A 9,832-nucleotide genomic window follows, 5' to 3' on the forward strand; every position below is an offset into this window, starting at 1 on the left:
ACATTCCAGGGCATCCTTTGAGGGCTGTCTTGCCCAGTGTCTGAAAAAACACCAGCATGTCTATGGACCATCCATAATTCTCTACTGAGAAGCCCAATCCAATAAGGTAATCAAAGAATATAAATGGGCATTTATTTATTTACTTTCCCATTAAGTCAGATTGACAAATAATAAGAGGAAGAGCACCCCGTGTGCTGGTGATGCATGGCTGGGGTGGACCATGTGTGAGGAAGGAGTGCTCCTCCAGCCCCAGCTTGAAGCACCCCCTCACCCCGCTGCACTGCACAAGCCAGTAATATGTGCTGTACGCATCACCCAAATTACATGCACATCTGTTCCAGCACCAATTAGTCATGTGGTATTTGTAACATCAAATATTCTTTCCCTGCTTATCAACACTGCAATTATGGCCTGTCAGGGTTTTATGCTCTTCTTAAAATAAACACCCAAATGTTCACATTAACCCTTCAGCTCTCTGCTGCTGCAGGATTTCACAGCAGCTCATGGGGTAAGCAGGGACCACAGGATTCCTGTTTTGAGGCAACATGGGAGAGAAGGGCAGTGACCTGTGCAATGCCAAGGGCTGGATTAGGACCTAACTCTCAATTAGTTACTCAAACGCTTTCATAATATGTCACCTTTCTGGAGTACCTGTTTGTGTATGTGTATATATATATATATATATACACACACATTCTATATACTGAAGGTACTGTGGCCACAAGTTTTGAGTCATCCTGGCCACAGTTGATAATTTTTTTGATAAACCATTTTTTTTTTTGCCCTAAAGATCTGTTTTAAATGTGTAATCAAAAGTCTTACAAGAAAAAAACCCACATTTTAAGGGAGTTTGTTTCCATTTTGTTTAGCAAAATCCAATTTACTTTTGATCTGTCAGCCAAAGATGTTCTTGTTTTTGGTTTATAAAAAGGGAAAAAAGATTTAAATATTTTTTTGAGAAAAACAAAATTTCTTTCTGCTGTTTCACACAGGAAAACAGAAGTGCTTTGTTTTCTCAGCTTCCTGCAGCCTGAGCCCACATTAGTGCTAATTGACATTGGGTGCACAGCACTGGGTACACTGCAAAACCTTTTGTCTGGGCAAGGGTTGCAGAGAATTTTTATGCTTCATTTTCGGTGACCATACAGGTCATGTGTGCTGGGCTGCATCACTCACAGCCACTGCTTCCTTCCTCAAGCTGTTATCCTCCTGTGACTGGTGCTAAGAAGGCAAGGAAGCCTTGAGGTGCTTCAGAGTCACAGAGAGGAGAGGTCAAGCTTTGCTGAAGTATGTGCAGCAAGTACATGCAGTAGCTTAGTGCTGCAAGCTGAATTTTTAAGATACAAATGATCTGGGTCATGTCTCCCAGGCCACCTCTGCTTTTATATGGGATGAGTTTGGCAGCCAGTGTTCAAGGAAAACCATTGGCTGCGTCAGGATCAAGGGTCACTGACACAGCCAGCCCTGGGAAACCTTCCCTGCCCCCATGTTAGGAGGTGCTAGGGTCTCTGGCTGCTTTCTGGGCTTGGAATTCCCCACTAAATTCACCCCAAAGCTGATTAAGTAAATGAGCAGAGAAAGGCTGCAGGGGAGGTCATGTATGCATATCAGCTCCGAGTGACAGACTCAGCTCTGTTCTCCCTTTATCAGTGACCTTACTCTCTCTACTTTTTATGCCCATTGGCTTTGCTCTGCAGTGTTTTGTTTGGAAATTTGAAACCGTACAGCACAATGCAGATAATAGTGATGTGCAAGCTTGGTTTTTTCATTATTCTCTGTTGCTGCTTAATGACCTAAACATCTTGAACAGTTTTGATAAGGTGGCTGAGGTGTATAGATTAAATTCTTGGAGAGTCTGCTGTGAAGGTCTCTTAGCAATGAGCAATGACACAGCTAATCTGCAGCTTTTAGGGGCTGGGACATCTTGCAGCAGTGTGGGGAACCACAGCCCTGCTCAGGTAGGAGTCCTCCTTTATGGGTGCATCTTCAGCATCTGCTTCTGCAGCAAATATTAACGCAAAGTGAAGAAGAGAGGTGGTGGGATTGGTTTGCACTGAGAAACTCAGCTGTGTCCCAGCCTGCTCTTTCTGGATGCCCTGTAGGCCTCTCATTGCCCAATTTTTTCTCAACCTTGTGCTTACTTATTTCTTGAAGGTAAGAGTTTGCAGCTGGTTTCCATCTTGAATGGTTGCACTAATCCAGTGCATTCCATTGCAGCCATTTAGGAACAGTCACCCAACTTGTACTTTCGCATCCATCTTTCCAAAAAGAAAAAAGGCAGCAGTCTCATTACTTATAAGAATATCTCCGGAATTTATGTTTACAAACACCCCTTCTCCTAGTATCCTTTGGAGGATAATGTTTTAGAAAATTTGCTTTTCCTCCAGGACCTGTGTTGGGTGCTGCCTCATGCTAGCTATTGCTCAGATCTGGAAGTGAAGCTTATGTACAGGTCTCTTCTGTTTTGGCCAGGTCAGATGGGTGGAAACTTATTTACAGGTCCCTCAGCCTGCCTGACTCTACTTGATGGCTCCCTGGCAGTAGTGTGGCCACTAGGGTCCAGAGGCGGAGGGAGGATGCTGCTAAAGAAGGACATCAACCCAGCACAGTGCCTTGGTAAGGGTGGCAGGCACAGCCCAAGCAACTCTATTGTTTAACAAATGTTTCTCTGCTTCTGAAGGGCTATCAGCCATTCAGAAGATGAATTTGTGAAATGGCTTTAGAGCAGCCTCTAAAGATGCTGGCTGTAACATGTCCCTGCTCTTCTGGCTCTTCCAAAACCTGAGTTTTGTATGTGCCTGGTATTTCAAATGCAATTCAGTGAGGCAGAATGCACCTGTAGCTGTTCGATTACCTAAGCCTGCACTGCAGTACGAGCCAGGCATGGCAGCCTGTATTTTGAAATATTCACAAAAGTTGCATCTCCAAAAAGACATTGGCAAATTGTGACTCCAAGGACACAAGCTCAGCATCTGGCTTTGAAAATGCACCTTTATAAGAGAAGTATATATTACCCATTGACTGAGCACAGTGTGCCTCAGCTGCCCCTCTTGCACGGGCCAGCTCAGCTCTCTGGCAGGCTCTGGCATGTGCTGCTCTGCCCCTCACATCCTCACAGCACCTAGCTCCAGCCCTTATCTACTCCCTTGGGACACACAAGCAATTGAAATAGCCTAATTCAGCTATCAAACCTAAAACATTACCCAGCCTTCAGGTGCTTTCCCTGCTGAGCTGTTATTGCTGCAGGCTCTGCTCCATGCCAAAACCAATTGCCCTTGACAAAGCTGAGCACAAGTCTCCCAGAGCAAATGGAGTAGGAATTTCCTTGGCCTCTCCACTGTCCTTTTGCTCTGTAAGCCCACATCCCCAGGGGCTGAAACCCTGTGAATTCCTTCCTTGTGCCCAGTAGCAGAGTTGTGTGCTGGGGTGTTCAGAGTATGAAATACCTTCTCCAAATGTGGTAACTGGAGCCTGGAATTTATTGCTCTGTGCAGCAGTCTGGTTTGTGGTTTCTCTCAACATGACAGTTCAGGTTAATGCGAACACCACAGCTGCGTGATAACTGCTTTGATAACAAAATGACATTTGATATGTTTATAATAGAAAATGAATGAAAGTGAGAAATAAGTTTCTTTGCATTTCAACCATAAAATCCTTATCTGAAGAGGTCAAATGCCCTTATTTGTATCTTTTAAGGCAAAATGTTATTGATACTGTCACAGTGTGCCTTTGAAAATTTTGGGATAAGAAATACTATTATCTGCTATAAAAATATTTTACTTGAAAAATCAGTTATCCTGCTTCTGTGAGAAATATCTCTGATACCTGTAGAAAGGTGTGTTACTGTGGAAACCTTTCAATGGTTGTACATGAGGACACAGCTGCTTCTGAGCTTCCTCAGTGGTCCAGACCAAGCTGAAGGGTGCAATCCTGCAAAGCTGTGTGTGGTACCTGGAGGAAATGAGGACTGATGTTGCTGGCTTGCTTGCTGCCATGCTCTTTCAGTGGCTGCTGTCACCTTACTTGTTTCTCTGGGTCTGAGCTCTTACAACCCTGTGATTTGGCACAGGGAAAGCTCCCATTGCCAAATCCCTGCTTGCAGCATTAAATTTGAATGGTGATTTCTTATTTTTTATTTTTCTCATAACCATGCAAGAGTGATTTAAGCATCAATATGTAGAAGCTTGGCTTGAACAAATCACTCAGCCTCTTCATGCTCAGTAGCACCGTCCTTGCTGGTGCCCAGGGCAGAGGTGATGCATTGACAGCAGCCGCAGGAGGCGCTGGTCTGGCTCAGCAATGATTTGAGTTGTCTGATCTCAGCTCTGGATCCTGTTGCTCACAAATTCCCAGTCCAGCCTGGCAGGGCTGGAGCTTCTATCTGCCGATGTGTGCTTAGATACCTGAGTATAGCAAGGATCCTGTTATCAGTGCTTGTCACTTAAAAAGCATGGGCAAACACTCGCTGACTGCTGTTGGCAGGTACATAATTAACCTTGCTAATCAGCTTCTCTCCGAGGAAGGAACTGTACTGCTCCTGCAGGGAATTCATTTTTTACTTCAGGATGATTGAAATTCATATACTTCAGTACCTTAGCATTCCCTGCTAAGAGTGTTCGGTCTGGCTGGAGCAGGAGGGATTTGTTTTTTAACTCTCTGCCCAAGCAGGACAGAATTGCTCTGCAGGAGCCTGTATCTCCCTGCAAAACTGATCTGGGCTGGGAGCTGCTGGAATAATTGATAAGACTGAAGGAAAAACAGGGAAAGGAAGAGAAGGGGTCAAAATCTCCAGGGAAAAGCATCAAGTGAATTAAAGTAGTAAAGAAAAATTGGATTCAGAGTGGTGTTTTGTAGAGCCCTGGAGTTTGCCTGCATTGTGCTGTCAGCTGGTCCCATGGGTCCCAGTCTAACTCATGTGGTTAATTGAAACTCCAAGGTAAACTGAGTTAGAGAGCACTAGTGTCTGTCCCAGATGCACAGGGCAGGCTAGGTTGGGAGAGCAGGCTAGAAAAACCTGGATTTAAGTCATTCACTGCCAAAGATAGGATTGGAGGAGTAGATGCTGCCTGGTGAGTCCCTTGGCAGGACCCAGCCCTGGGGTACACACCCCAGCAGCAGGAATGTGGTTGGACTTTGGCTTTAAAAGCAAAACTGGGCCCAAACTGTGGATGTATTAAACTTAGAACTTCTCGTTACTCATTTTTCCAGAAAATATCCTGTGGAAGAAACCTTTCTTAGCTGCGACATGATCAGCTACAAACCCCTTCTGCAAGACACACCTCTATTTTGCTGATTGAGCCACCTTCCAGAAAACCCAAATTTGTGTTAAGAGAGACATTCTACCCACAAGCACAGCACGTGCATTTACAGGCTATATTTATGGAAAGAAATACACTATTTTTTTTAAAGGTTGTCCTTGTGCCAGACCATCACATATATAAAAAAAGGCCATCCAGACATGCAGATGTGGCTCCCCAGCTCTCTAGAGCACTGGTTCAAGGCATTACTGGTGGCCCCATTGCTTTCACCCACCACCACTAGCACTGCAGGAATGCACTTGGAAAGGAGAGTGGCAGTGTGTCCAGGAATTTGCTCTTCCAGATTGGCTGTGGCCTGAGAGTTGCTCTGTTTAATAAAATCATCGCTCTTTCTAAGGAATTTTCCCTAGCTGAATTTATCAGTTTAAACAGCTTAATTAAAAGGCAGTCAAAAGCCTTCAAGGGTGCTGCCTTTCATCACCACTGAGAAGGTGAATCATGTACAAACAGATTGCAGAGGTATGAAAATAGCATTGAAAATAGACCCTCACCAAAAATCTATCTACCTCTTTCCTAAGCGTTACCCTAACAAGCCTGCCATGACAACTCAGCCCTGTGTTCTGTGGATGAGCCCTTGGCTGATGGGTTAAAATTGCTTTCTTGTGGCTGGTAGACCATAAAAAAGGTTATGTGGTTGTACCCTGTGCAGTTTCCACCCTGCAGGGATTCAGCATGTTGAAAAGCACCAAGACCCAACCATCCCATGCTTCAGGCCACAGAGAAGGTTTTTTTACACTAGAAAATCAGCTATGATGTTGCCTATGGGGTTCACGCTTACATTGGCAACTGTAAGGTAGCTTCAGCTGTGTATGTCAAGGCTCAGCTGTACTCAGTGCTGTAAAACCAGGGCAGAAGATGGCTTTGTGTCCAAAGAGCTCATGGTCTGCAGTGGGAGACTCCCAGATGGATGTGGCATGGGGAAGCAACCAGCTGATGCTGGTTAGCATGGGAGAGATGACTTTACTGCAGGATAATTTTCTGTGTCACTGACTTTTCTATGAAAGGGAGCTCTGGGACTTGCATGGAATTTTGCTGGTTTTAGTTATTTCAGTCTCCTGCTTCCTTCTTTTTGCAGCTGCCCTCTGAACCACATAGCTAGCAGCAGGACTTGTACTTCAGGGGTACCCCAATTACAATTGTACATGGAAGGTGAGGTAAAGGCCCAGCTCAAAACCCACAGTGAAGGAGGGTGCATAGAAAAGTCTTGATCTGCTACACAGTTTCCATCTTACTGTGCTGCTAGGCTCTCATCCTCCATAAAACCATATAATAGTAAGAAGATAAATGTAATTAATTTTTTTCAGTTTAGAAAGGTTAAGGATTTGCATCTTGCATATGCTGATTTCCTTCCCAAGAAACAGGAAATGCTACACAATGCAAATGTGTTAGGCATTGAGGTTGTATTAATTCTTTGTATTTCCTATGCTGGAGATGTTCTGGAGTCACTGAGCGGGAACTCTGCCAGCTTTGAACCAAATGGAGTCAGGTGGAGTCACTGAAACAAGGACCAGTGAGAAAGAGTCTGTGACACTATGTCCAGTCTGTGAAGCAGTACTTACTGCAGAGGGAAAGTTTTGAAACAATCCATGTAAGTCAATTAGTTTTGTTTCATTTCTTCCCAGTTGTTGCTTTGCTTTACCGTGTTTCTCCACATTTTCCTAGAATATGGTGATGTACACCATGGCTGCTGCCAGCTGACAACGAATGGTAAATCCCAGTGGACACTCATGGGTTATTGTGGGGAAGAAATCTCTGTGATTCTATGGGCTACCAGCCCACAGTCTGTGGGATCATGGCTGGTTTTGATCAGTTCCAACTTTTTCAAGTGCACGAACACCTTGATCTTTGTCCTGGCATATGGGAAAGGCCAGGATGATCTGAAGGAACAGAGTATCTCATGGCTGTAGTCACTGTCAATAGATTTTTATTTTATGTGGGAACTGGCCAGAGGTAAGAGTTTTGGGGTAAATCCATTTACTGCCCTCATTCTTCTCTATCTGCTCTGCCTCAAAAATAGTCATTGGACTTTTCTAGGGAGAGGTGGGTGAGTTGGCTTAGATGGGCTCTTGAAGCAGGGTTGATGGAGGGGCTGGCCTTCACTGGGAACCTCTCTGGCAGTGGGGTGCAGTGGGTGGTTTGGTGACAGGCACTTACCTGAGGTCATGACACAATGGAGTAAAAAACTAAAAGCAAACTGTCCCTGCTTCCCAGGGGTCAGAAATGTCTGAAGATAATCAGTCTGGGCTTGACAGGATAGTTCCTTAAGGTTGTTTTTCACAGGGTAATTATTTGCTTGGGCTGTGCCCTGCTCAGAGCAGAGCATTTGCATTGAACCAGCCTGGCAGTTTCACTGATGTTGGGCAGGAAAAGGATCTGGGGGAGAAGAGGACTCTCTATCAGTCTCCCTTAACTTAATGCTCATTACCCTCACAGGCATGATAGCAGTGTCCTCCTCTAGAGAACATCAACATGTCTCCCTCTTCCATCCTTTCTCTGACCATATGGTACCTTAGCTGTGGCCATCCCCTGTGTACCAGAGCCTCACAGCTACTTTACATGATACTCTGTCGTGGAAAGCCAGCTTAATCTGAGTGTCTGATGGTGTCCATCTCTGAGCTGGGGTGCTTGGGGGTTGTGTGGCTATCACTGGATGGAGCTGCTTTGTGCCTTGAAGGAGCCAAGCAGTCTGCTGTCAGAGCAGCATTTGGCAGCAGTGCAAAAAGGTATTGAGGGCACACATGGAATGACAAGGGTTAAAAAGGGTGTCAAAGAATGACTTCATAACTAAATGTCATTTATCTAGGGCAAGGCCAGGGGTTCTGTGGAAAATGATATCTCACTGTGTAGTTACAGCCTGTATCATAATGCTGATATACAAGCGGTGCTGCATGGGGCTATTCAGGCAGTTCTGTTTCTGGCATTTTGTAACTCTTGAGTGTTGGCTTTTGCAAGCTAAATGATGTTCTTTTAAGTGTAGAGTTGGGGTTTCTTTTTAGGGTGCAATTATAGTCTTGTCCACGTAAACAACAGCATCAGAACAGGAGGTTTTTATCCAAGGCTGTAAGTAATTGTTGGGTTAGCTTGTTAAACAGCCAAGGCAACACCAGGTAAGAAGAGAGGTGCCTATTTCTAGTCACGTAGAAGAGAAGAGAGCAAGCCCACCCATGGGTGTGTGCACATAACCTCTGCAGGGTAAGGATCTTCACCAATATATCTGCACCACAGATGCAGAAGAAATGAAGTGGCTATTTGTAACTTTGTGAATGTGCCTGATGGCATGACTAGGGTGGACTGTCACTTCCTGTCTGGGTCTTGACATGAGGTGTGAAAGCTTAGAGGGTTCTCAAGCTCAGGCATGGGATATCGGTGTTTGAGGACTGGGAATGTAGCTCAGCCTAGCAGAAATGTTAATGGCCAGTGACTGGATGAGAGGGCCCTGGCTGCTCCTTCCTCACAGTTCCCTTTGGTGACCCTTGAGTCATTTGTGGTGATGGGTCCATAGCAAGCTGCAGATGGTGAGGGTCAGTACAAAAGTCAAAGGGCTGGTGTCCCCAGAAACTCCTTGTTCAAGCACTTGAATTTGAGCTGATGCTGATGCAGTTTGCATGGCTCTGATAATGGAAAGCAAATGCCATTTTGGCTTTGCTTCTGCTTTCTTGCATGTGTTGATGAGCATGATCAGATTCTCACCTGGAGAGAGGCCAGAAGGGGGACTTTGAAAGGGTATGAGGGAACAGCAGATCTCCTAGATTGTTAATTTGCTATTTGTGGCCAAAGTGTTATTGGCTCAAGATGAAGGACTATTAGAAATGGCAGCAGAAATATGGGACTGCAGATGTTTTCTCTTAAGGTGACTATTCGGCACAGAACTAGTGGCTGGACACTGGAAATTCAGGAGCAGTGGGTCCCACATTCCTGTGCATAGACATTGTTCAGGAGCAAGCACCACTTGCTGTTGAAGCAGGGACACTCGATGCAGCCCAGGTTCCCCTGTGCCCCTCTGCAACACGGGCTGCAGTTCCTCACTCCTAGCTACTCTCTCAGGATTAACCTGCTGGTCAGAGATATGTGAAGCCCTGCTGGTTTTGACAGGAGAGGATTCGAATTCCCTCTAGCGCTGGCTCTAATTTTGATGCTCCTTAGCACGGGGAAAGCCCCCTAGATGGCTCTGCCCAGTGTCCTCCACTGTCAGTGAAGAACAGAGTGTGGTGGAGTATTAACAGCAAATCAGTTTTTTAAACAAGGTTGATCAAATTCTCCATTCACAGCCAACTCCATCATAGCTTCTGGCTTGGTTCCTGTTCATTTGACAAGACCTGTACTTGGGGCAGTTGCCTACCAAGTGTTGGGATGTCCTTCCTCTGATGCTGCCAGGTACTGCTATCACCAGAGCCCAGCCCAGTGTTTCTGCTGCCCTCCATGTGAGCTTTGTAATGTTTGTGGTCCCTCCTTTCCTGCTGCCCAGGTGGGGGGAACCATGTCTGCTGGTTTATCTTAGTGCCTTGGGTGATTGC

The sequence above is a fragment of the Neopsephotus bourkii genome, unplaced genomic scaffold, assembly GCF_033783945.1.
Source record: "Neopsephotus bourkii isolate Nb327-2 ecotype Australia unplaced genomic scaffold, CSIRO-AGI_Nbou_v1 NB_678, whole genome shotgun sequence".
Lineage (NCBI taxonomy): Eukaryota > Metazoa > Chordata > Aves > Psittaciformes > Psittacidae > Neopsephotus > Neopsephotus bourkii.